At 37.0% G+C, this 24503-nt stretch overlaps 1 long non-coding RNA gene across 1 annotated transcript in view; it reads right to left on the bottom strand.

The window, feature by feature from the left end:
- Positions 1-24503, bottom strand: part of LOC142361620 (uncharacterized) — a 144065-nt gene that overhangs the window by 97346 nt on the left and 22216 nt on the right. The window lies entirely within an intron of this gene.

Here is a 24503-nt window from a genome sequence, read left to right as displayed (position 1 = left end):
ATGATCTTACGTCACCTAATGTTATACTGAGTTCATCACTAAGGCAGAAACAATGCTTTGTTATAAAGCAATTGTCCACATAAAAAAGGCCCTATGCAACCTGATATCCAAGATGCCTGTCAACAGGAAGCAAAATCTTTTTAAATGGGCTACAGGAAAAATGAAAAGCAAGTCTTTGAACTGATTGATACTGGTTCTTGCCTGCTGAAAACTAATGAAATGATCTGATGCAGATACGTATGTATATGTCCTACAGCCTGAGAAATGAAAATTACTTCCTTCTCCAACAGAACTATGGCCCACACAGGCACTATTCCAAATGAGAAATTTTTGATCAAAAAAATCAAAACATTTTCCAGCCTTTTTTCTTTTAACTGAGGAGAAGTTTCTGAAAAACTCATTTCATCAAAGTGTATAGGGGATCAATTTTAGAGCACCTGGATAAAACGATGATAGGATTTCAAGACCCTGTGATGATGTCTTAGAAAGGGGATGGGGAAGGAGCAATAGATCGGAGTATTCCCAAGAATTAGAAACTATAACCATAGACTAGGATATTAAAAGCCTATCTTGCAGAATTTATGGACTGCCATTAGGATTTAAATCTGTCAATCTATCCTTGAAAAGGCATTTGACTGGAATTATGGGTGGTGGATCTGTGTGTAGGATTAAGAGCCTTCAGCCCTCTGGCAGAGCTGTCTCACTGCTGAGGTATTTGATGCCGAGGACTGAAGACAGCAGACCATTATTAACTCTTGGAGAATTTCTGGAGCATATGCTAAGAAGGGGCTAGGGCAGAGAAACAGAACAGTTTCCAAGAAAGCAAGGCTGTAGGGAGGATTCTTCTCTGGGAGTATCTTGGAATATTCCTAATGGTCTCAACACAGGTACAGGATGCTCTGCACGGTGCAGGGCTTAAAGTGCTTGGGAACAAAATGGGTTCTTCCCCTCAAGGGGGGCAGTGGTCCACCTGAAATGAGGCCTGAAATTTAAAGGTAATAGTATCCTCTCAAAGCAGGAGCTGTGGATTTTGCTGTGATTTCAGAGCCATGCCTACTTTGAAGAGTAACCATGAAATCTATGTTGAGATATCTGATGCTGCAGGCCTTTCTTATTCCTGCCTGAATGAGGCTTGAAGGGTTCCTAGTGGTTAAACAGAAAATTGGTGGCCAACACAAACATTAGTGAAAAAGTCGAAAGTGGCAGGAGACAGTAAAGAGTTTAGTCAGTAGATGAGAATAGAAGGTCTAGGCTACTTGGCTTCTTTCTGTGACAAAGCTGACACTAATAAAGAAGCTAGGATAGCTGAAGAAAAATCCTATATAACCTCAGAGGCAAAAATTCCTATCAAAACTTTAACAGAGAGAGCCTCAAGATGACATGTTTTCTCAGAACATGCAAGCAGTCACAGGCTGATAATACTAAAGTTCATTAAAAAATGAAATGATTTCACAGGACATCCTCTGAGGTTGCTACTCTTTCCAATAATTACAGGAAAGATTTTCTGACAACACCCTCCTGCAGCCAAGACAGCACATGGTGTGTCAGTACTAAAACAATACAGTCTGAAGGAATGCTCTTTTAACAAAGAGGAATCAGGGATTTATAAGGAGAAAGAAGATGTAGAAAAATGTGAGAATGGCTTGAAACCACATGTAATCCCAGATAGACTTGTCTTCTGCACTGGTTTGGGAGCTGCACGCAGAGAATGTATTGTACTGCTATTTTCAACAAGCAGATCCAAAGAGAAATTCATGGATTTGGTGAGTAAAATTTCCTGCTGCATGTTACCTCTGAGTAGATAACTCAGACTAGCTCCTGTCCCTTCTTTCCTGGTGTGCTGGTTTTGCCTGGGATACAGTTAATTTTCTTCATAGCAGTTTATATGGTGCTATGGTTTGGATCTGTGATGAAAACCGCATTGGTAAAACAACTGTGTTTTCATTATTGCTCAGCAGTGCTTACACAGAGTCAAGGCCTTTTCTGCTTCTCACACCGCCCCGCCAGTGAGTAGGCTGTGAGTACACAAGAAGTTGGGAGGGGAGACGGTCTGGACAGCTGACCCCAACTGACAAACGGGATACTCTATGCCATATGACATCATGCTCAATATATAAAGCGGGGGGAAGAAGAAAAAAGGAGGGGACATTCGGAGTTATGGCGTCTGTCTTCCCAAGTAACCATTACACATGACGGAGTCCTGCTTTCCTGGAGATGGCTGAACACCTGCCTGTCGATGGGAAGTAGTGATGAATTCCTTGTTTTGCTTTACTTCCATGTGCATCTTTTGCTGTATCTGTTAAACTGTCTTTATCTCTACTCACACATTTTCCCACTTTTGCCCTTACAATTATCTCCCCCATCCCACTGCAGGCGAGTGAGTAAGCATCTGTGTGGTGTTTAGCTGCCTCCTAGGGCTCGCCCAAGACACTTGGAAAACTTCAGTCTTCAAGCTATAAACCGCCTGACAAAGGAGCTTCATGCTGGCTTTTGGCCACAATGCATTTGTGCATGTTACACTGCTGAACGGAAACCTGCAGTCTTGTGTTGCTATTAGTAGTTAAATATTTAGCTCTTAAAAGCTGCAACTGACTTGGCAGATCAAAAACATACTCTTTGTCACTACTGGTATCAGATAAAGAGTTACACAGGGTGGTATGGAAGAGGTCTCAGTAGTGCTGCCACTCTTTTCTCCTCATATTCCAGATGTTACTGTCAGATCTGTATTGATTTGAAAGCAGCTCCAGGGGCCATAACTAAATCTGCCACAGTTAATCATGAAGAGGAAGAGAAGACACGGCTGATTTCAAGGAAATCTGTTATGTCGGAAATGAGCAGTAAGAAAAGGAAAAAAATACCCAAGTAGTTTCAAAGATCTGAGGAGATGGGTCACAAGGAAGACAGATGTTTTAATTTGCAGATATGCAACTGATAATCCCTATTTCTCCTTGTTTTCTTTGACCCCTGTTACCTGCTCCAATTTCTAGGAAACTGACCTAGTTTTTGGGATGAATCAGTGATGTCATTCTCCCATATATTCACCGTTAGCTTCTCAGAATGACAACCCTATCAGCTTCTGCAAACAGGCTTCCAGCAGATGGACTTAAGATTCTGATATACAGCTAGGTTACTATCCACAGTTGCAAAGGCAAACAAGGTCTTCCCTAGAAGTATGAAGATCCATAAGTGTCTTGCTGTAAGCATAAAATACAGAGCAAAACCAGATTCAAATAAAAGCAGTCTAATGAAAGGCACTGGAAGTAAGATTGAACAAATTTCCTTCCTCCCCAAGACATCACGGATGCACATGTCCAGATGAAACTTAAACATCACAATAAAAATGAAATTAATAATAACAAAAATTGTAAATGTTACAAATTACAGAAAGCACAGAGCTTTCCATATGCCCCATATCCTGAGCTACATGGTATCTTTGGAATTAACATAATAGTTTTACTTCTTTTCCCTTTTTCACTTAAGTTATTTAAAGAGACTTTAGACAGATACAGGCTTAGTGTCACTGCTGAAGTATTTGAAGGGGAAATTCAAATTGTATCTGCTCAGCAGTGGTGATTTGTGACCAAATAAATGATCTGGTATGGAGGGCAAAAAGGCCCAACTGCACAAGGATTTGAACTGGCTGGAAGCTCTAATGACAGGACTCGCTGTAAGGGAATGAAATTTCCCTTGCTAATGAGACAAGAAATAGCCACAGCATAGTTTTTCAGAAATCCTGGAATGCCAGTGCTCAGGAGCCACCTTTGGGCAGCAGAGCTGGCACTGCAGGATGGACCTGAGGTGCTGAGGCACCCCATGCCAGCGCTCACAGGATTGGTTCCACTGCAAGTGTATATAAACAATCAGCTGGTGATGCATCTTTGCAGAGTCCTTGTAGAACCACTTATGGAAGTAGGAATCTGGCCAATGCTTTTTTAAAAATATGTTTAAGCACAAATGTGTGCTTAATTTGCCTCAACGACTACAATAAAAATTCCTCAATACAATACTGAAATTAGGTTCCTGCTGTGAGAAATTATTTTCAGACTGTAAATCTATTTGGAGTTAGTTTGCTCTAATGAAATATATTGTTACCTAAAATACTTTTTAAAACTCAAATTACTCTCTCCTTCTCCACCCCACAAACTCACTCTCATCCATAGCTGAATTGCTGCATACATAAACTGACAGCAAAATGGGAGCCAGTGATACAAAACATTTATCCTCCATTAAGCCTCTGGAGCAAATTCTGATGGGCAGTTTTCAGTTATTATTATCTTCTTTTAAATTATGTTCTAATACTATGTGCCATATTTCCTGGATGTGTGACACCTGCTGTTCCTGTGTGATTTGTTTACACCATTGGAAGCTTGCAATCAATAAGCTCCATTCCCCCAGTAAGAGTTAAAGTTGAAACACAAGCGTAGTGTAGTAAGTACACTGCGTAAACTACTGCATTGACTGTGCAAACCTACAGTAAAAGGAAATTAATATAAAGTAAACATTGGTCTTTATCTATATTATCATCCAAAAAATGTCACCCTTTGGTCTTTTCCATTCTATTAAAATTGGGTTATCACTTCTATTCATATTACCCTAAAGGAATTTACAGAGCTAAAAGCTGGATGAATGAATTCTCTCTGCTATACTAAAACAGCTAGGGATGTTTCTTAGGCGTACGAACAGGCATTCACCTACCATCCTCTTCTCCTTTTCCCCAATTTTGTTTATATTAACTATTCTAGGATATTATAAACTTGGGGTCCTTTTTCTCCCAGAATGCCAGTGATTTGTTTTCAAACAGTCCTTTCTTTTCCCTAAAGTTCTAGCTCTCCTGTTCTTTACTGTCGTGAGAGTCTCACTGATAAAAGTACTGTCAGGGAGCTCTACGGATATTTTCTTCCTTTATTTTACTATGACTGCTAAATTTTAAGATTCTGATCTTGAGGGGAATAAACAAAAATCATTCCCTTTGTCTTCCCTTCTCCTCACGCACTGCTTCTAGAGAGTATCTGTTTCCCTTGGGTGATCAGGGATTTCAGTGCTCCTGAAAAAGAGAGATTGAGGCTGGGGGAAAAATAAAGTTGTTCAGTTTTTTTTTTAACAGCTTGTTGGCAATGGCTTTATTTAAACTTACCCCACCATCATCTGTTACCTTTTCTAATATCCCAGGTCAAATAGAAAAGCTTCATACAATCTGAGACTGGGAGGAACTACTGTGGCAGTCTACCTTGACCTCCTGCATAACACAGGTCACAGAACCTTGCATAACAATTTCTGCACCACACCTGTAACCTGCTACAGAAGCCATAGCGTATCTTTAATAAAGGGATACAACCTTGACTCAAACATTGTAAATGTAGGAGGATTTGCCTTTCTTCTGGCTGGTTATTCTAACAGTTTAACTATGCTTGGTACTGAAAGACAAGAGTAGCCAATGACTGTGTATCTGAGGATTCTGTAACTGCCTTTTCCCATGGTCTAATGGGTGAAGTTTCCAAAGTTTGTGAGCACTATTTATTTAATTTTATATGCATAAATGATAACTCACATACAGAAAAAGTGTGGCAGCATAAGTCACCTACAAATGGGAAGTGTTTACTAGAAGCCCCATGTCGTTCTCACCAAGAATGATAATGCAGGCAGTGAGAGAGTATGCAAACTGATTTTCTACGAGCCATACTCTCTAATTAGTCCTGTGTTGTGTCTATTAACATCATTTTATCAACGTCAATGCAGATTTTATGTCTGCTGATGGTCACGTAGCAAACAGAACATTTTGAAAAGGTGGGAGGCCACCAGCATACAAACTGCTTGAATTAAAAAAAAAAAGGTCTTCCTGGTAATAAATAAAATTTGAAAGTCTCAAAAGCCAAGAAAATTTGATTAATTACAAGTGGAAAATATCCCGGAAAAATATTGTGGGAGAGAAAAAAAAGAATGTACATGAAATAATGCTGAATAAAGGGAATTACATGTTAATATAACCACGAAAATAAATATAACAGAATCGGTCTGTCTGATTATATAAAGGTCATATATATTATACAGCCAGCAGGGCATTTCCACACTTCAAAATTTATTTACTTCTAGCAAGTGCAGGGAGATACAAAGAAATAATGCACACAGCAAGTCAGCTTCATCTGTTTCCTTAGATTATACAGACAAGCTATCAAGTTACATCACCGTATGTGGCTGCTGTAATATATGTGCTGTTAGTACGCATATTTGGTCTACTCTGGCGTTAGCCAGAGTAAGATAAATTATTCTTGCTAAACCAAAATTGGGTTGGCCAGCTTAGCAGATTTTATGAGCCAGAACTTCTTTCCCAAGGAATCACAGTGCACAAAAGGCATATTATTTGTCATAGCAAACCTTGAGAGGGGGCAGACATTGTTTAAAGCCTTTGGCAGATATTTGAATAATTTAATAGTTAGTCTTTCTGCTTCATATCATTAGATTATGGTCAAAACCAGCCATTTAATTTGTTCAACATTCCCTATTTTTTCACCTTTCTTCAACCCTGAATATATAAGCATAATTCTAAGAACTAAAATATTATTCCATGGGTTACAAGATGATGGCAAAATTGCAACAGATTGTTTTGACAGACTGAAGTCCTGCTCTATAAGCATGGATAAGCAAGATATGTCAATACACTAAGTCTTTGTGGAATATGACAGCAATACTTACTCACCTAGCTGGCCCACTTGCATGATAATGAAAAGGACTCAATATGGCTCTGCTAATGATCTGTTCTGTGATGCTGAACAGACCCAAATTATCTCTTTGTGCCTTATTTTCTGTACATGTAGAAAGACAAAAATCCCCATACATTCCATTAGGACACTCTAAAAGTACAAATAATGTTGGGATTTTATTTATTAATAAACATTTATTATACTTACTAACAGAACAAACAGAAGCTCTACGAGTACTGCATAAACTCATAGTACCAAAAGACCGTTTTACTGCCATACTCTGTAAGTTTGAACAAATATATACAAACAAATCAGTAAGACAACTGTGAGCATTCACAGTATGTGAATTAAAATCTCTTAATTATTTGGTCTCTAAAGCAATTCTTTTAATTAATACATAAATCTGAGCACTGACAACAGACACCAACAGTTACATACAGATAGCAAACAGAGAAGCTACCTTAATAATTATTTTGCCTAGTTTTTAGAACAGAAGAATTGATGTCATAATATGTAGCAAGACACCTATGACAACTCATGCATCATTTGAGTAAATTTATAGGAGCTGTCCCCCTGTTGCTCCTGTGAGCTCTCAGCCTTACCAAGAACTGGTGTTTGTATAATCCAGTCATTCTCCACATTACCGGGTGTCAGCAGTGAGGCAACTAATTCCAAAAAATGGGCTCCTTACTGTTTTATTTCCGCATTTCTTGTGTACAGGGTTCATTCTTCCTGCCATTAAATTCTCAAGTGCCAAGCAACTGAGAAATACTAAGAGACATACGCATGTCGTTTACTTACTGACTTTTCCAAAAAGTCTGTAAAAAATACTGTGGTTTGTTGCTAAATTCTTCTGAATACATGAAAATCTGGATAAATACAGTTAACTTTTCTGAATATTAAAGGAATTGCAATAGAAACACTATAAATCACAAAGAGTTTGAAGTGCAGTGCTTCACTGACCCTGAAGTAATGCGCTCGCTCTCTCACAGATTTCCCCTCTCACACAGATTTCCCCAGCAGAGCCTATCATGCTGTTATTACATTACCTTGAACAGTACAGCTTGTCACAAACAATTTTACTGGTTAATTCAGTTAGCCTGATTGAGTGAGAACAGAGGAAGAGACATCTTCATCCTCATGTTCATTAGGTCAATCTGAATTTTACAGTACAGCAGTAGATACTAGGAAATCCCTCACAATGTCAAAGTCTGAAATTTTGCCATGTCTTTGAAGAAAGTAAAGAAGGGGAAAGCTCTTTTTGTCTTATCCTCCCATGAGCAGCTTCTTACAGTGAACAAACGAAAAGGAAAACTCTGTTTTCTGCTAGCAGCACTTTTTCCATTAGTATCCAAACATGAAACCCAAAGGTCCCACTAGACAACAAATGACAATGCTTTTGGAGCCATACATCTGAAAAAGTGATCCAGTCAGTCACTTACGTGTAAAGTTACAGATAAAGAGAAAATCAGAACCTTACAGAGAACTTCTAGAGAGATTGGTACTTGTCATTATGAGAGCAGATTCTCATTCTTTGGTGTTCCATTATAATTCCTTCTCTCCATTTGAGCTCTTACACTCTTATAATGAGAAGCACACTTGCCATCTTACTTCGTGCTTTGTATATTGTTCAACATTAACATGGTCTTCAACACATTTGCCTATGCTCACTGAAAAGAAGTTAATCAGTCAAACCAACTCTGGGAAAGAAGTTCTTCACCTGATCAAGTCTGCTATTTAATGATGTGGAAGATAAAGGGACCCTTATTTAGAAAGTCAATAAATTACGGATTCTTCTTACATGCACAACTAGTCATGAGTTAGACTTAGTCTTACTAAAAATTAAACAGCAAGGGTCCTACATTTTACATTAATTAAAGCAAGGTTTCCACTCCTTTTCTCTTAAAAATGTAGTCAAGTTCATAAACACTGTCATGCTCATGATGCAATTATAAAAGTTAAAATTCTACAGGATAGCTTGATTACATCTTAATTACATTTAATAGATGTTCAATATAATATATTTAAATAGATAAAGAAAATAGCATCCTGCTACACTTGCCAAACTAAATGCCTAAAAGGGATATGATACTATTTTAAAAACTACACTTTTTTTCCCTCCTCTACACAGTCAACTTTTTTGATTGACTACTTGTTTTTAAACAGCTATAACTGAATCGCAAACATCTTTAGTTAAATTATTTTATAAAGAGTATTTTTAGTATTTTCCTCCTCTGGAGATTTTGAATTATGTTTTCTTTGTAAAAGAATATGAAAATAAAAAAATAAAAAAACAAACAAACAAAAAAAAAACCCCAAAAATAAAAGGTACACAAAAACAAGCCAACCCTGAAAATCTTTCTTTACCTGCATCCTCACTTTTGGAACAAATCACCTGAGCAAAGATCAACGATATGAATCAGACTGCATTTGGAATAAATTCACTTCAGTAACACATGCTTGAAAGACCCCACAAAGTATTAATATATTGATCACAGCTGTTTGAGATAATGGCCTAGAGACTCTCTTGGCATCCGTGGCACCAGAAAAATCTTTAGAAAACATACTTCACTGCTTCGTAAGACTTTAGAACGCAAGACAAAAAGAGACAGAGAAAGAGAGAGGAGGAGAAAGACTATTTGCATTAACAGCAATAAAAGGAAATTAAAATTCTTAGAGGCATTTCCTCCCCCTAAGAAACATCTTCAGAAACATAAAGACATTCAGAAGGCACTTATGCCTTGCAAACTTCAAAGCTCATTTTCTGGGATATTTACAAATTCTTGATTTTTTTTTTTTTTTAACTACTGAAATTATCCAGAGTAGCACAACCTGCTTTTCTCCAAGCTAACCAAAACCCAAGCATGGAAAATGTTTCCTCTTTCACCAACAGCGTTTTGGATATATGGAACAGTAACGAGTCATAGCTTTTTGTCTGATCACAGACAGTTAAATACCAACTGACAACAAAATGCTGAAATGTGCACTGACTCCAGCTGCTGCAATCTTTATGACATATTCATATGGCCAGGTTTTCAAGAATTCTCCCCCCATTTAGGCATCTGTAGCCTACAGCCATCTGTAGGAAAGATTTTTCAAAACAGATTTGAAGAACAAGAAGAAATAGGACATCTTAGCATCTTCTAAACAGAAAGCCCTTTCCCAGGAAAAAGTATCTGTAGAGAAAGCATTTAATTCTGTCTGGCCCTATATGATGATCATATTTTAATAAGACTGAATACAGTCTTATGCATGATGGAAAAGATGGCATTCTTCATCAGATGATATGCATGACAGTAGGCGCACGCAGATAACAGTTAACAAAAGCAAATAGTGGCTCTGAGATGGATATATTAACTTTGCAGCTCTTATAAGTATGTAGTTAGGGACCTTTTTCATTGTTTAAAGCCTTCCTAGTCTCATTCCTTAATATCAGAAAAACAACCTTCAAATATTTTCCATTGACGCATATAACTTCTGAGATGTGCCTGACCCACGGGACTTTATACCTTAAGGTACAAATATCATAGAATCATAGAATCACATCATTTAACTTTTATTAAATACACTTCCATCACTTCCAGGTTGTTTTTCCATATGTTATTCTATCTTCTCTCCTTGGTTCACATTTTTATGTTACATTTAATATACCAACTTAAGCTATTGCTTAACAGTGCTACTGCTTAGCAGAGGTTTACTGCCAAATATCTTAAGCACCTATCACTAAGCAGGTGTGAAGGCAGAATCGTACTTGTTTGGATTAAATGCTGGATAAATACTTCGCCAACATAAATAAATCCATAAGAAATTGATCTTCAGTACCTTAAGTGAATTACATTAATAAACCACAAGCATGTTCTGTTAACTCAGAAGTCACACACAATCCTGAGTTATCTACATTTCATTGATTCATGTCCATAGATCACACTACAGCCAAAAAACTTCTAAAAGCATAAAAATGCAATACAGAATGAAACACCTAAACTTCTAAAAAAACAACATGCAGTCACTTTACTGTATAATATAAACACACAATGCTTGAGGTGGGAATAAAAGGTGAGGGAATACGATTGAGTTATTATAGGCAAACAGCTTTAGCTGTGCAAATTAGAATCCAAACAGGCAGTGCTTCCCTGCTTACAAGAACTCAGTAAGGTCTCGAAGGCATTCCTGTAAATTACAGAAATCCTCAGTTTCTTCTCAATCCATGTATCACACTGTTTTTGCAAAATTTCACTGAGGATTTCTAATATTCAGCTTTCTTGAATACAAGAAAGATATCTAGGACAGCTTGAGAAAATTCATCTATCTCCTGGTTTCTAATGCCCATTCCACAACCAGTCCTTACAACTCTTACGCTACAAATAACAAAACAAAGATGACCTTTGCAGGTTTCAGATGCAGACAACCTAAGAACATATTCTTAACGTAGTAAAAACAATTCAAAACATAAACAAAAATGGAAAATATCTTCCAAGTACTCGACTCTAACCCCCTTACAAAATTCTACCTGGACTCACCTCCAGCAACCTAGATGACCCCTTCATATTCTATCTGCGCCCTTTCCTGCAAGCAGCAGCTTCTATTCTACCAGATGTCCCTGGCAACTTTTCATGATACTGGGTAGAGTGGAATGGCTATAAAGAAGTAGTAAACCATCTTGCTACCAACTGTTCCATGAGAATTGTTATTGTTGGGTCTAAAAAATCCAAGAAGAAGGACAAAAACCTGGTTTAAATATCCCAGCAGGTACCAACTGAGCTGGCAACATTGACTCAGGCACCTCTGTTTCTGACAGTGATCAAACACCAAACAACCCACTGAGCTTGAAGAGAGAAAGTTAGAGACTTCTAACATTATGCATTGCCAAAATGCGGTGTTTGGAGGTCTCAGTGACAGGATTATGCACCTAATGAGTTTTGCAGAATGATGCTTCACTTCTTTCAAGTTAAACCAATAGCAAAATATCACATAAGTTAGTTCAGGCTTTTCAGATATTTGCACAAGGTAATCTCCTAGAGAATATTACCAACAATTGTGAGACTTCTGTCTCATGCTGAACATCAGTCCTACAAAGGCATCCTTTGAAGTCAGTAGAAAACCCCCTATCTTTGAAGGGTCAGGACTTTTGGTTACTTGTGTCTGCCTGAATTTTCTACTTCATTTTTCATTTCCTTCCTCTGGCTGTGAATAACAGAGAAGAAAGAAAAATATTAAGACATTTTCTGTCACATGGGTTCAGTTCTCAGACCTGTGACTTATGCAGGAGATGATCAATAGGAATCTAAATGCAAATGTAGAATGCACCAAACTTCAAATATGGACACATTGTGAGAAGAGAGGATCTCTTCCCTTCATTGATACTGCCATTTACTGAAGCTTTACATTAATGGTCTGTTATTTATGCAATTTATATCTACAAGTTGACCCTTTTTATTATCTTTCTCCAAGGATTTAAAACGAAAAAAAACCCCTATTGCACAGCTTGGGAAGTTACAGAGAAAACGTATATCTATTATCAGAGGGAAGCAGACTGGGTGATTTTCATAATACTCAGCTATTTCAGAACAGTAACAGTTAATTTCACTTAAAACATCTTTCTTTCTCATCTTTTTGCTTCCACTGTATAGCACCAGAAATTAGAACAGTGAGTGGAATGCAAAGCTCTTTCTGCCCTAGCAACACTCCCTGGCTGATCTCAAAAGATTAACTATGAGAAGCAGTAAACATCAGATCACTCCTGAGAGAAGATGCCATCATATTTACTAATCAGAAACTGAGGTATTTGCTAATATGGCAAAGAAAACTATTTTATATTCTTAAATAAACAGCAAAGTTGAACTCAGCAGATCTGGTACGTGCTTCAGCATTATACCTCACTACAGTCCACAACTGTAAGCATTTGATAAACTGAAGCAAGTTCAGCAGAGGGCCATCAGGATGATCAGGGGCTGGAGGACTTGCCCTGTGGAGAGAAGCTGAAGGAAGTGGGTTTGTTCTGCCTGGAGAAGGGGTGGCTTCGGCCTACCAGTGCCTAACAGCAGCCCTTCCAATTTGGAGCGATGGTGTAAAACACATGGCAGAAACCAGAGTAGGAAGAGGGGTGAAAAGGTGTTTGGCTGAAGCTGAGCCTGGGGAAGGGGGAGGAATGTTATTTCTCTAAAGGTTAAAATGTTTGCATTTTCTTTTTTTCTCAATACATGAATCTCTAATGAAGTTTGTGTTAATTGCCAATAAATTAAGTACAATTTCCTGAGCCAAGCCAGCTTTGCCCATGATAAATATGCTATGATTTGATGAACTATATGCTTATCCTTGTATTAAATTCAGATTAATTTTGGAAGCCTACTGCTGCATAAAAATACTTTCACTCAACGTCAAGGTGCATGCATGTTTCAGTACAGGAGTAAAATTAGCCCATGCCAACACTGTACAGGTCTATACAAACTGATAATGACTTTCCAAATGATAAAACCTGTGCTTGACTGTATATGCATTAACTAGACAGTTTTATTATTGTCATTAGTATTATTATTTCCTCTGAAGTTCCAAAGCAAGACAGTTTCTTGAAGTGTAAGGTTAATATGTTTGGAAGCTGCATCCACTAATAAAGGATTATTAATAGAAAAAAACACATACTACCAAAATCTTTATAATAAAGTTAACTCTAAAGTGGACACAAGAAAATTAAAAAAAGTTAAATTTGACTGTGAAAGACTGTTTTTCAGTGAAGAAAGAAAACAAATTACCTATGGTGCAAAATGTTTGTAGTTAAGGTTATTTTAATTATGTGTTACTGAAAGTTTGTTTACCAAAATGACAAACCATTTCTCCCTAGCAAAAAAAAAAAAGGGAGTACTAGCCATATCAAAAACTACAGCTGTGAGGTCTGAAAGTACTAACAAATTCCCTTATGTCAGTAAAATGATAAGAACTGATTCTTATGAACTATTAAAAGCTCAACTTATAAGTATTTTAACAATGCTCTACTCAGAACTGTCAGACATAAGGTGACAGACAGAAGAAAGGATTTCAATGATTCAGCCCTATATACTGCTCACTTCAGACATCAACCAAGACGTGCCTCATGGTTGGTCTATTCTGACGGTTTCTGAAAAATCTAGATATTGCAGTTTTAATAATGAAATTTGGTTTTCAGCTAGGCTCCAACCTGCCTGATGTGATATGGCTGATCATTTCCATCCTCAGTTCTGTTAGGATCCAAAAACTTGGTAGTCCTCTGTCTAATATTACACGATCTGTTAGACATGACCATAACAGGCCTCACAACTCAATTACAGTCCCTGATGTAGTAGCATCATCATCTTCTAATAAGTTAAGTTTATATGGTGTGGAATAAACATAGGTTCTATTCCATCTGTTATCTAAGAATATTTGTGTTACAGACAATTTTCAGGTGGATTGCAAGTTCTCCAATGAAACTTGTTCATTTTGCATGGACTTATCAAGATTTAGTAAAGTTAGAAAGACAACAAAGGAATAAACATGACTAATCTCACAGTTCAGCATGGAGAAGCGATGGAGACCTGGCTTCCTAACCATGCCCTCAGGAAATCTTTTTAAATAATTTATCCCATGTATCCCACATTACTAAAACCTTGTCACAGTCTTCAGAATTCCCTTGGAGAGGGAAGAGCTGGATTTCAATCTTTGCTGTCAGTGCTCCTTGTCCCAACTGCTCAGCATTTCAAGAACCAACTGACAAAACACGCAGACATTCTTGCACTTAGTGTGATGGGGCAAGAGCTGGACAGGAACTTGCTCTTTGTCTACTACAGCTACGTCAAGACAACTCCAGTGGAATTGAATGGATATGTGCACAAATGTGGGATTTTGATCTTTTTTGCCCAAAATAACTCCTATATCATACAGAATAACTCCAGTTGCAAGGGTCCTCAGGAGTGCTCCAGTACAACATCCTACTCAGAGCAGTGTCAGCTATGGGGTCAGACCAGGCCAATCCTTTGTCCACTGCGAGTGATTCCATAGCCTCTACTGGAACCTGTCTGACAGGTTGATTGAAAAACTAGCATATTTAGCTGTACTTGCATGAGGGTAGTTATCAGGACAGCTATGACACATTTTTTTTTGTTTTCACACCACCATATGGCCATACCTGTTTAGGATACATGTATAACGCAGATCTCCCGCTTGAGCCACTTCTGAAAATTATGACATCTTTTAAGTTACCTGTGCCTCACAGACCCTCATTTGGCTTCTGCACTTCTCTTCCCTAAAGCTAGAGAGCACCTCTGAGCAGCACACAATGCAGAAAGCACAGCAATCTGCCCTGGAACGTAGAGGGTCTGCTTCAACAGGATGACAGTGTCACATCAGCTAATCACGAAAACCATCCGATGTCTTCAGTTTGCTTGCAAGCATAGTTTTAAAGGTGGTAAAGGGAAAAAAACAAGTTAGAAAACTGCCATCACTGGATACTTCTCAAAATATGACATAGAGCTTCAACATTTACCTCTGAAATTTAAACAAGACTGAAAACAAACAGTAAATAAATCCTACTGCGTATCACATTCAGATACATTCCTTAGTATGTCACCTAGATTTTGGAGTTGTTTTCTACAGCTGAATTAAAAGATTAAAAAAAAAAAAAAAAAGAAATATTTTCTAGAGAACTATCAGACGTATTATTCAATGGATATTCTTTAATCAATGTCTTTGCTTAAAAACAGTACTATCAAATCATTAACATAATTACTGGTGATCTGCATGCTATTAGTCCATAAAACTTGATAAACTATCAATAGTTTAACTGCCATCAGCATTTTTTGACTGCTTTATGATACAGATAGATTGAGTAGGCTGAGCTTTAATTCCAGTTTTGTCGTAATGCCTCTGGTAATCATGATCTAGCTTTCAAATCACTGCAGCAATGCAGCTGAAAAAAATTAAAACATATTTTACTGTGAAAGAGCACAGACAAATCATTTTCACTTCACACTACTAGCATTCATTTTACTTTTTATGCAGGTAGTCTTTCTGTACTTTTAAATATTTCACTGATTATTTGCCTGCTAGAAAACAGGAATGTGTAATAAGTTACATCAGAAATTACTGTCTATGTCTGAACTTTCATAACTGACAGTCTAAGGACTGCATCCATGCTGAGGACAAACCCATCCTTGTATATTCTTTATGACGTGAGCTCTAAGCATCTTTTGTTCGTATGGTTCTGAAAACTAACACCACTAAATATTCGCCTGTGAAAGTGTCATATGTTTGCCAGCGCACAAACACACTACTCTGTTTTAGGTGAGGGGAAGGGTTAGAATAATTCAGGAGAAAATAAACTTAGGTGAGTAATGGCAGGTTGATGTATGTAAGAAATTACTAAGTCTTGTGAGCTAATTTAAGCTTTAACTCAAATAAAAACCTGAAAGTAGTAGCTATAGGAAACAGATTTTCAGAATGAGCAGAATAGTAATGAAAAAATGTCTATGGGGTTTTATTAAAAATGCATTGAAGATCACTGTCTTAATGTTGGACAGAAAACCTGACAGCTGATGATGTAACAGCTATTTTTTGTTGTTATTATCAGTATAACAGTAGTAGTCAAGGATTCCACCCTGCTGATCAAGCATACACAGTGGAGAGGGTCACAGACCCCAAAATTTAAACTATATACTAAAAAGAAAACAAAAGGGCAAAAGAAAGAATTATTACCCTTATTTTAATGATGAAAAACTAAGGCATGGAACATCAGTGCAGTCCAGAGTTAACGCTTACAGGTCACATAATATATCTTGAAAATTTTAACATCATTCTAAGCCCTTAGAAATGAATACTTGAAGACATTCCAGCGAATAACCCTACATGATAGGAAAAATGTACTCATCATTTGCACTTTCAGATGGCTTAAATATCACCTGTGTTCCTGTGTCCATTGTTTCCTATTTGCTGCAGCTAGATATTTTATTACAGCATCTAAAAAAATAACCAAAAAAATAAACAAAAAAACCCACACATTCTTCTTTCTTGGATTTTAATGAACACATTGCAGAGAAAATCTCCCGTCAGAAATACCTCTGGAACTGGTAAGTGGGTGGTGACAGAAGGCTAATTCAAGTAAAAACAGTAATGTGAGACAACTATGTAAATGCAGTGCTCATAACATGCCTCTTCTCTATTTTATCATATAATTAAGTGAATCTTACCAAAAATTGTTCTTCTGTGCAGAAAAAAGTTTTACTAGATGATCAGAAGCACATGCTATTTTTCTTTTCATGACTACTTTTCAGCACAGTCTGATTAAATACTTCATAAATTCAGATTAGAAATTGCACAGTTCACTGGAGGCACTTAAGGCCAATTATTAATAATAATCTCAAAACACTCAAATATCACTGACATCAAAACTTAAGAAGTAATTACAAAGTACACCAAGTTGCCGTGAAAGAAATTATATTACCGGTTTCTTCACTGTACTTTACATTTTAATTATTACCATTCATATGCAATATCTTCTTGATATTCACATACTCCCAATAATAGCATTTTCACTCTGAAAGTTAGGTTCTGGCTTGGAGTGTATCCTTAGTTCTCTTGATTTCAGCAGTCTGCCTCCTCACTAGCTGGTTGATAATACTTAACAGGTAATAAGCTCAAGTCCAACAGAAAAGAAGCTCTAGCTCTCCTCTATTGATTTTTTCCTAGTTGATCTCCACTCATACAAACAAAAAAATCAAAAAAAAAGGTACCCCCATTAAAAGCAACAAGAAAAAAATTCACATAGTGAACAGGTATCTGTTAGCAAATCCACACTCTTGTCAGAACATGTGCATATGCCTTCTCAGATCCCTGTAGGATAAGATAGCAATCAAAATACTTATATTTCTCTTTTTTTTCCTCCTACTAGGCATTTCTTCATGAGTAAGATAGCAGCATTCTCAAAGGTATGATTTTTCTGCAGTATCTCTGTACAGTTAAAATGAAAGCAGCCTGTGTGCCTGAGGGACTTCCTAAAGAGCCTATACCTGTGGAAGAGAGAGTCCTGCAGACTCAGTGGGTGTGAAGAACAGTCTGCCTTCAGATACATGGTGTCATGATGGATTTGACACAGCTTTGTAAACGAAGTTTGGGAGAGTGTGGAGAAACTCTTCAGAAGGCTTGGTGACCAGTCTTATGAGCTGAAAACTCTCCCATCTCTTTATCGAAGGTCATAGTGACCGTCATTACAAAGAATAAAAAGGGAATAATGTACCTAGAAGCATGAGAGTTGGTCCTAGAGTACTTGAAGAATGCAAGGTTCAAATATTGTGGGGAAGTAGATAATGAGGAGGAGAGTATGTTCTGAAAGCGTGACATTTGAAAATATGGAGATTCAACTCATCTCGAGACCATGGCAGAGAAGGCCACTAGGTGAACTTTTACTGAGTAGAAAGAGAGTCCTAATTCCTTCAGCTCCAAGAGCTAATTAAAATGTCTGAGGCTGAAGAAACTTTTTCTAACTTCTGCTGTTCGACAGAGCAGATCTGAAATACAAATCACCATTCCAGTCCTCCAGAACATCTTTTATTCCAAGGATTTTATATCTTAATACATGACCAAATGAACTGAATAAAAGGCCTGCCTTCTGTATCATTAGGAAGCAAAAAATACAGGAGATAACTCAGATTGCTATTAGTATTAGTTTTAAATCATACAGCTCTATTGAAAACAATGGAATCATAGCACTCTAAAACCAGAGTTATGCAGCAGGCAGTTATTCGGTCTCAATAACATTGAAGTCTGCTAGCACGATGATCAAAGCAGATAAATATCTTAACAAAATACTCATCTGGGGAGGAATGATGCAGGAGCTGAAGGACAGTTTTCTGTGTTCAACTGGAGGCAAACTGCTGTTTCACACCAGATACAATAGTGAACATTTTAGTTTCTACTATATGAGCACCTTCTTTCTAGTTTACATTGCATGTTGTTTGTAAAACTGACCATATTCCAAGGTATTTTCCAACCTTGAGACCTGCAGTCTGCTAAAAAGGTTTTAATTTTCCCTTAAAAAAAAATTATCAAAACCAAACAAAACTTACGATTTCTATTAGAGCTTTAAAAATAAAAGAGCTCAGAGTACCAAACTGTGAATAAAATATTCTATTACCTTGGCAGACTCTACATCACATTTTAATCAGTGCATATCACATCAAGCAGGTCTTCAGCTCTGTTGACTTGCATGGCCCACTGGTTCTGTACTTAACTCTGGACTTGCATGCTATGTTGGAATGCAGTGAACATTTTAGAAAGGCAGTTGTTTCTGTAGGCTGATTATAAGTCAATATAAATAAAACAAAATATTTTTGGTAGGATATTTCCCTAACAGATCCTAGCATCATATCGGTGATGCCTTGTGGATGTCTTCCTTTACCAAAGTTTAACTGTTTAGGCCAATTCCCTTTTCCTCTGACAATCTTACAGGTGCCTACTTCATTTTCTATCTGCCTTTCTTTACAAAGGCTGTGAAAAGGCAGTTTCCATCACAAAGTTTTAAGAAAATATTGACTAAAGCTGCCTTGTCAGTACATACAATACCAGTGGGCTTCAGGAGGTTATTTCTCATAGCATGTTTACGGAAGAGAGTTTTTAAAAATCTGTAACTTTTTATAGTGAGGATCACACAGTTCGCTTCTCAGTCTCTCAGAGGGTACTAAAAATAAAACCATATTTTATAAGACAGCAGTGTCACATCAATGCTACAATATGACGTTCACCATGATATTATTCCTGAGGAAAAAAGGAGAGATTCCAATAAGCTTCTGGACTGAGTGTTTTTCTATTACATACTTGCAGCCTGTAGCTTCCATCTCCTTTCCGCATCTAGCTGTATATACAGGAACATCTTCTGGAAAATCTTTCATCAATAACCACAGTACTTTCAGCAAGTGCAAAAACTTTTAATGCCCTGGAAATCTAGACAATAAATTCAAATAAGCTGTTACTGACATTTGGGGGAAAAATAGTGTGTATTCAAACCAGTGTTTCTCCTTCCTCCTCCCTCCTGCTCTCCTGGCAACCCTTCATTTTCAGAGTGCTGAAATGGAACATAGATTAGTCGCAAGTAATTTGTTTTCCTTTTTCTTCATTGAATTACCTAACTGCAATGGCTACTGTCAATAACTAATTAAAACCTAAATTGCATATTCTAAGGACATAGTCACATTAAAATGGAATAGAAAATAGTGCCTGGTTGCAAATCCTTTGTTTACAGTGCAGCTAATCATTCCGAAGAGCTGGGATAAGAAGGGTCTGCATATTCCACTGGTATGAGAAAGTAAGTCCAAGAGCAAAAGTGGCTGAGTCCTATGAGTTCTTTCTGGCATGAAAGAAGTCTCAGTCCAACAGTATTTCGGCCTGGCGGCAAAAGAATCAACTTTGAAGAACATTACCTCATCATGTGCAACACTGTAAAATCGCAGACAGATGTGAGACAACTTGTAAGTTACCTTGACCCTAAGATAAGAGGAGGTCTGATTGTGAGCCTGATGTAAATCTTCCTAGGCATTAAAAGACTCAGTACTTTTTCTTGCTGTCTGAGCAAGAGATCAATTTCTGGATAACCCTGATCTTGAGAAGATGTCTTGAAGGATGGGTCTAAGATCTATCATTACAATCCCAGAAGTCATACTTCCTGAGACTTCCTTTTCATGTGCATTCTGTCGGCCTGGATGCTTAAATGACTGGCAGATGCTCCATGTAAAAATTATCTCTTTTCACTTGGGAGGAAGAATTCCACATCTGTTGACTGAAAATATTTCATAAGAATATAAGAAAGTCCTTGCGCAAGATCAAGGGTCTATTTAGTCTAATTTGCTTTCTCATAGGACCAGATGCTATAGGTGCAGAAATAATCTTGGTTCTAGCATTTGGTATCTCTGCAAACATAATCCATTCCCTTGTGTGTGAGTTGTGATTATCTTTCATTACACGATCACAACTGTTTTTCCAAAAGAACTCCAGCCTCAGTTATTGCTGAGAATGAGTGCTGGTCAATTAAGCACCCAGTAGGTATTATTTTGTTTAACCCTTATTGTTCTTTATAACATGTGTTAACATGTCAGAATATTTATTGCATGCTATTCAATCATTAGCTTAAAGACAGAATGATTAATGCTCGATGAACTTTTCCATGTCTCTCATCCTTGTATTACTTCAGCACTTTGCAAAAAAATAATGGATTAATCTGTATACATTGTAAGATGATACTGAGTTATTACCCCTCATTTATAGAAGAATTAAAAGAGAGAAAATTGTCTTAGCACTGAAAGGTAAGTAACCTCATTCGGATGGAACTTCTGAAAATCATAACTCAAGCTTGGTGAACAAACCTGAAGTACACACCACTAGTAATCCCTCCTCTTGTCTAGTCCAAGTGACTTAAATTGCAGAATGCAGATGCTCTATTGAATGGACAAAACCAAAAACCAGTTCAGTAGGGCAGCCTCTCAAATCAGCCTCTGACATCATCCTCCTTCTTTTCTCTTCTCTTTGATCTACTATAAAACTTACAATATCTGCAACCAATAGTGCTTAGACCGTATCAGACACATTCTAGCACACAACCCTGATTCATGCATTTAAGCAGGTCCACCCTGTTGAATGAAAAAGCACAAAACCCATGGAAAAATAGTATGCAAATATGCCATACAATAATGTACCATCTTGCATACACTTGGAAGAGGAAATTTAATAAATACATACCAAAGCATACTGTGATCAACAAATATAAATCAACTACTCTTGCAATGATACATAAGGACATGATCCTATACAATAAAAGTCAATGTATATTTTGATACTGAACTCAACAGAAGCAGACCTAAACTCCACATACCTGTTCAACGGAGACAGGCTGCTAAACCAAAGGCTTAATTCCAGCGTTCTAAATTAGGTGGGTAAATGAAGTATTAGTACCTATCTCTGCATGATTACAGACATACTTTCTCACATTTACATTGCAATTCCTTCTAGAAACATAATCAACTATTTAACGTGTAGTTTAAAAAAGATTCTATGACTGCCTTCTTCACTGAGATAACTCAAGTTGAACTTAAGTGAAACAGTGACTTAGAACCACATGGACCAAAATTGGTAAATGTTAATAGAGATGGCTTGCTCAGGAGCTGGCTTACTGGTGAGAACAAAGACCACAACTTTTCTTTAAAAAATAATTAAAGGGAAAGTTTTGGCATAGATGTCATGTTAGGACAAACATAGATCTTCCTTAATGTCAGCTAGTTTTCTCTGTTTCTGTGAGATTTCATGCAACTAACCAGTGCCATGGACTGAAAGAATAAAAGCCATTATTTCCACAGGCAACAATGTCAATCTTAAGTGACAGATTGTACTGCTTCTTTAGCATATAACAATATAATCTAATACAGATTTAAAACAGGTCATAAATTTTGATGTCTCTAGATTATGCCAGCGAAATGTGAAAAAACATGGCTTTAAGGCCTAAAGACAAACACATTTAGAACTTTCTGTAACACTTTCCCTAGGGAGTTCTATTAATATGCGCAGTGTTTTGCAAGGCATGAAAGTGAATTTATTGTTAAAAAAACCATAGTCCTTCAAAATCTAGCATATTTATTTTTAAGTTTGTTAATTGGTTGTGGTTACCCAGGTGGTTTTGTATTTAATTGTAAAGTTTAGAAAAGGTAATCTCTAGATACGCATGGCTTTTCTTGCTTTTTTTTTCTCCTTTGTTGTTCCCTTCCCCCTTGTTCTGCCACTGAAAGGCTGTATAAAACAGGAATCATGCTTTTCCAAAAATGAAGTTGTTCTGCACAAAATGGATGTACCTGACACATTCTCCAGCCATATTTTCAGATTTTGAACTACTGTAGTAGAAATCAATCTTTTGACAAGTGACTGCTTCACCTCTGCTCTCTCATATACATTTTCTATTAGCTAGCTAATATATAATTTGAAAAAACCCTCAATATAACTGATCACCCAGCTATCATTGTCTTCATCCATTATTTCAGAAATGGATTAGTGGCATTTAATATTTCAAACCATGAGATAAACTTCCTGAGAACCCTTTGATTTTGAAAGCATCTTATCTACCATCAGAATACAACTTCCATTGTCAAGCCAAATTCAAGCAAATAAATGTCTGACAGTGATGGCAAAATAGCGGTCTCACAAAACATTTCACCTGATAATAGTTGTCCAGTTAGGCTCCGAATAATGATATTTGATTTCTACAACTCAGTATTCAGATTTAAAAGCTTCCGAGTTTTCTTTGGTTTTGCAAATGAAGGTCTCTTTCTATGGAAGAAGAGCCCCTTTGTGTTCCAAACAACTCTCTACTTCTATATCCTCTTCCAGTGCTACTACATGAAAGAAAAAGATGCTCAAGTGTCATCTGGCCTCAATTAAAAACTAATGTCAAGCAACATACAGTTTCTCACCTACTATCGTTATCCTCTTCTCACATTCATTACTTTCCAAGGAGATAATAATACTGAATCCAGTAAAACCTCCTTTCCATTTTAACTTAGCTTTCTGTCTCAAAAGTTCGTTATAGCCACTATCCCCAACCAATGTAATAAATTACAGCATACATAACAGTTCATTACTTTGCATGAAATTAGCACCTCTCAGTTGGAAACATGATTTAAAAACCTCAGCTTTCAAAACAAGTATATGTTACTGGTTCATTCATTTTTTTTAAAGAGAAATGTCTGGATAGAGAAAAAGTAGATGTTTACCTAAATAATTTTTTTTAAAATTCATACTTTTAAAAACGTACTAAATACTTGTAAAAAATATTTCATTGGAATAATTAAAGCACAGATACATAACTTCTATTCATGCTGACCAGCAATTACTCCAACAGTTGCAGTGAAATACTCTGCTTTACAGTAGTAATCGGAAGTCTTCAATGATTTTATTATACAGTTTAGCATAAATATTACTCAGTTGGAATCATGACTGAAAACGTTATGTTCTTATTACATTTTGCAGTATGAGTGAATTTATGCAACTTCACAAAGCGAAACGATACACCAGAGGTGTCTGAAGAATTCTTGGGTAAACAGTTATGTACTCATTAGGTTTGTGCCTGGTTTTACCAGTTTAATGTTTCAAGTAAGTCACACCTGTTCACCACATCTATAGACACTGTTGATCCAAGAAGCAAATAGCTCTCTGTCAGATTGGCTTCAACCCCCAAAACTGCATCATAATTTTCTTCCTGAGACAGGCCAGCCACTTTAACCAAACCATTTTGTTATCTTAACACTATAATCTTATTAAGAATAAAAGAATGTTGCTATTGCTAGATACAAGGCTAACACTAAGTCTCCTTCCACCAGCAGTGGTTTTAAATAAGAAAGCAAAGGAAAAAATAAGCAAGGAAAGATCATACCAATGAAAAAAAGTCTCAGCACTGGATAGGTAAATGGGGCTACCTTTTCAAGAACTGATTCACTTAGCTGCACTGAGTTAATGAATGTGAAGTTTTTGTATGCATGCCAAGAAAAGGCTATTATCGTAGGCAGTTGAAGTACTAAGAATTCATTGGAATATCAGCTTGAAGGTAATGTGGGCAGCAAACAGGTAAGTTTTGCTTATGAACACAACATACTGTTCTTTGATTCATGTCCTTGACTCAAACACTTTGGGTGTAAGCTTCCGGATGGCTTTGAGCTTAGTGTTTGTTGGGTGAGTGGTCACAACCCACATACAACTTGATAGCTTCCAGCTGCAGCAAAAAAAAATCATAAAGCTGAAGGCAGCTCAGGTGGCTCTTCAGCTCCTCATCGA

The sequence above is a fragment of the Opisthocomus hoazin genome, chromosome 6 (genome assembly GCF_030867145.1).
Source record: "Opisthocomus hoazin isolate bOpiHoa1 chromosome 6, bOpiHoa1.hap1, whole genome shotgun sequence".
In the NCBI taxonomy this organism is placed as follows: domain Eukaryota; kingdom Metazoa; phylum Chordata; class Aves; order Opisthocomiformes; family Opisthocomidae; genus Opisthocomus; species Opisthocomus hoazin.
This window is presented reverse-complemented; position numbering and strand designations above follow the sequence as displayed.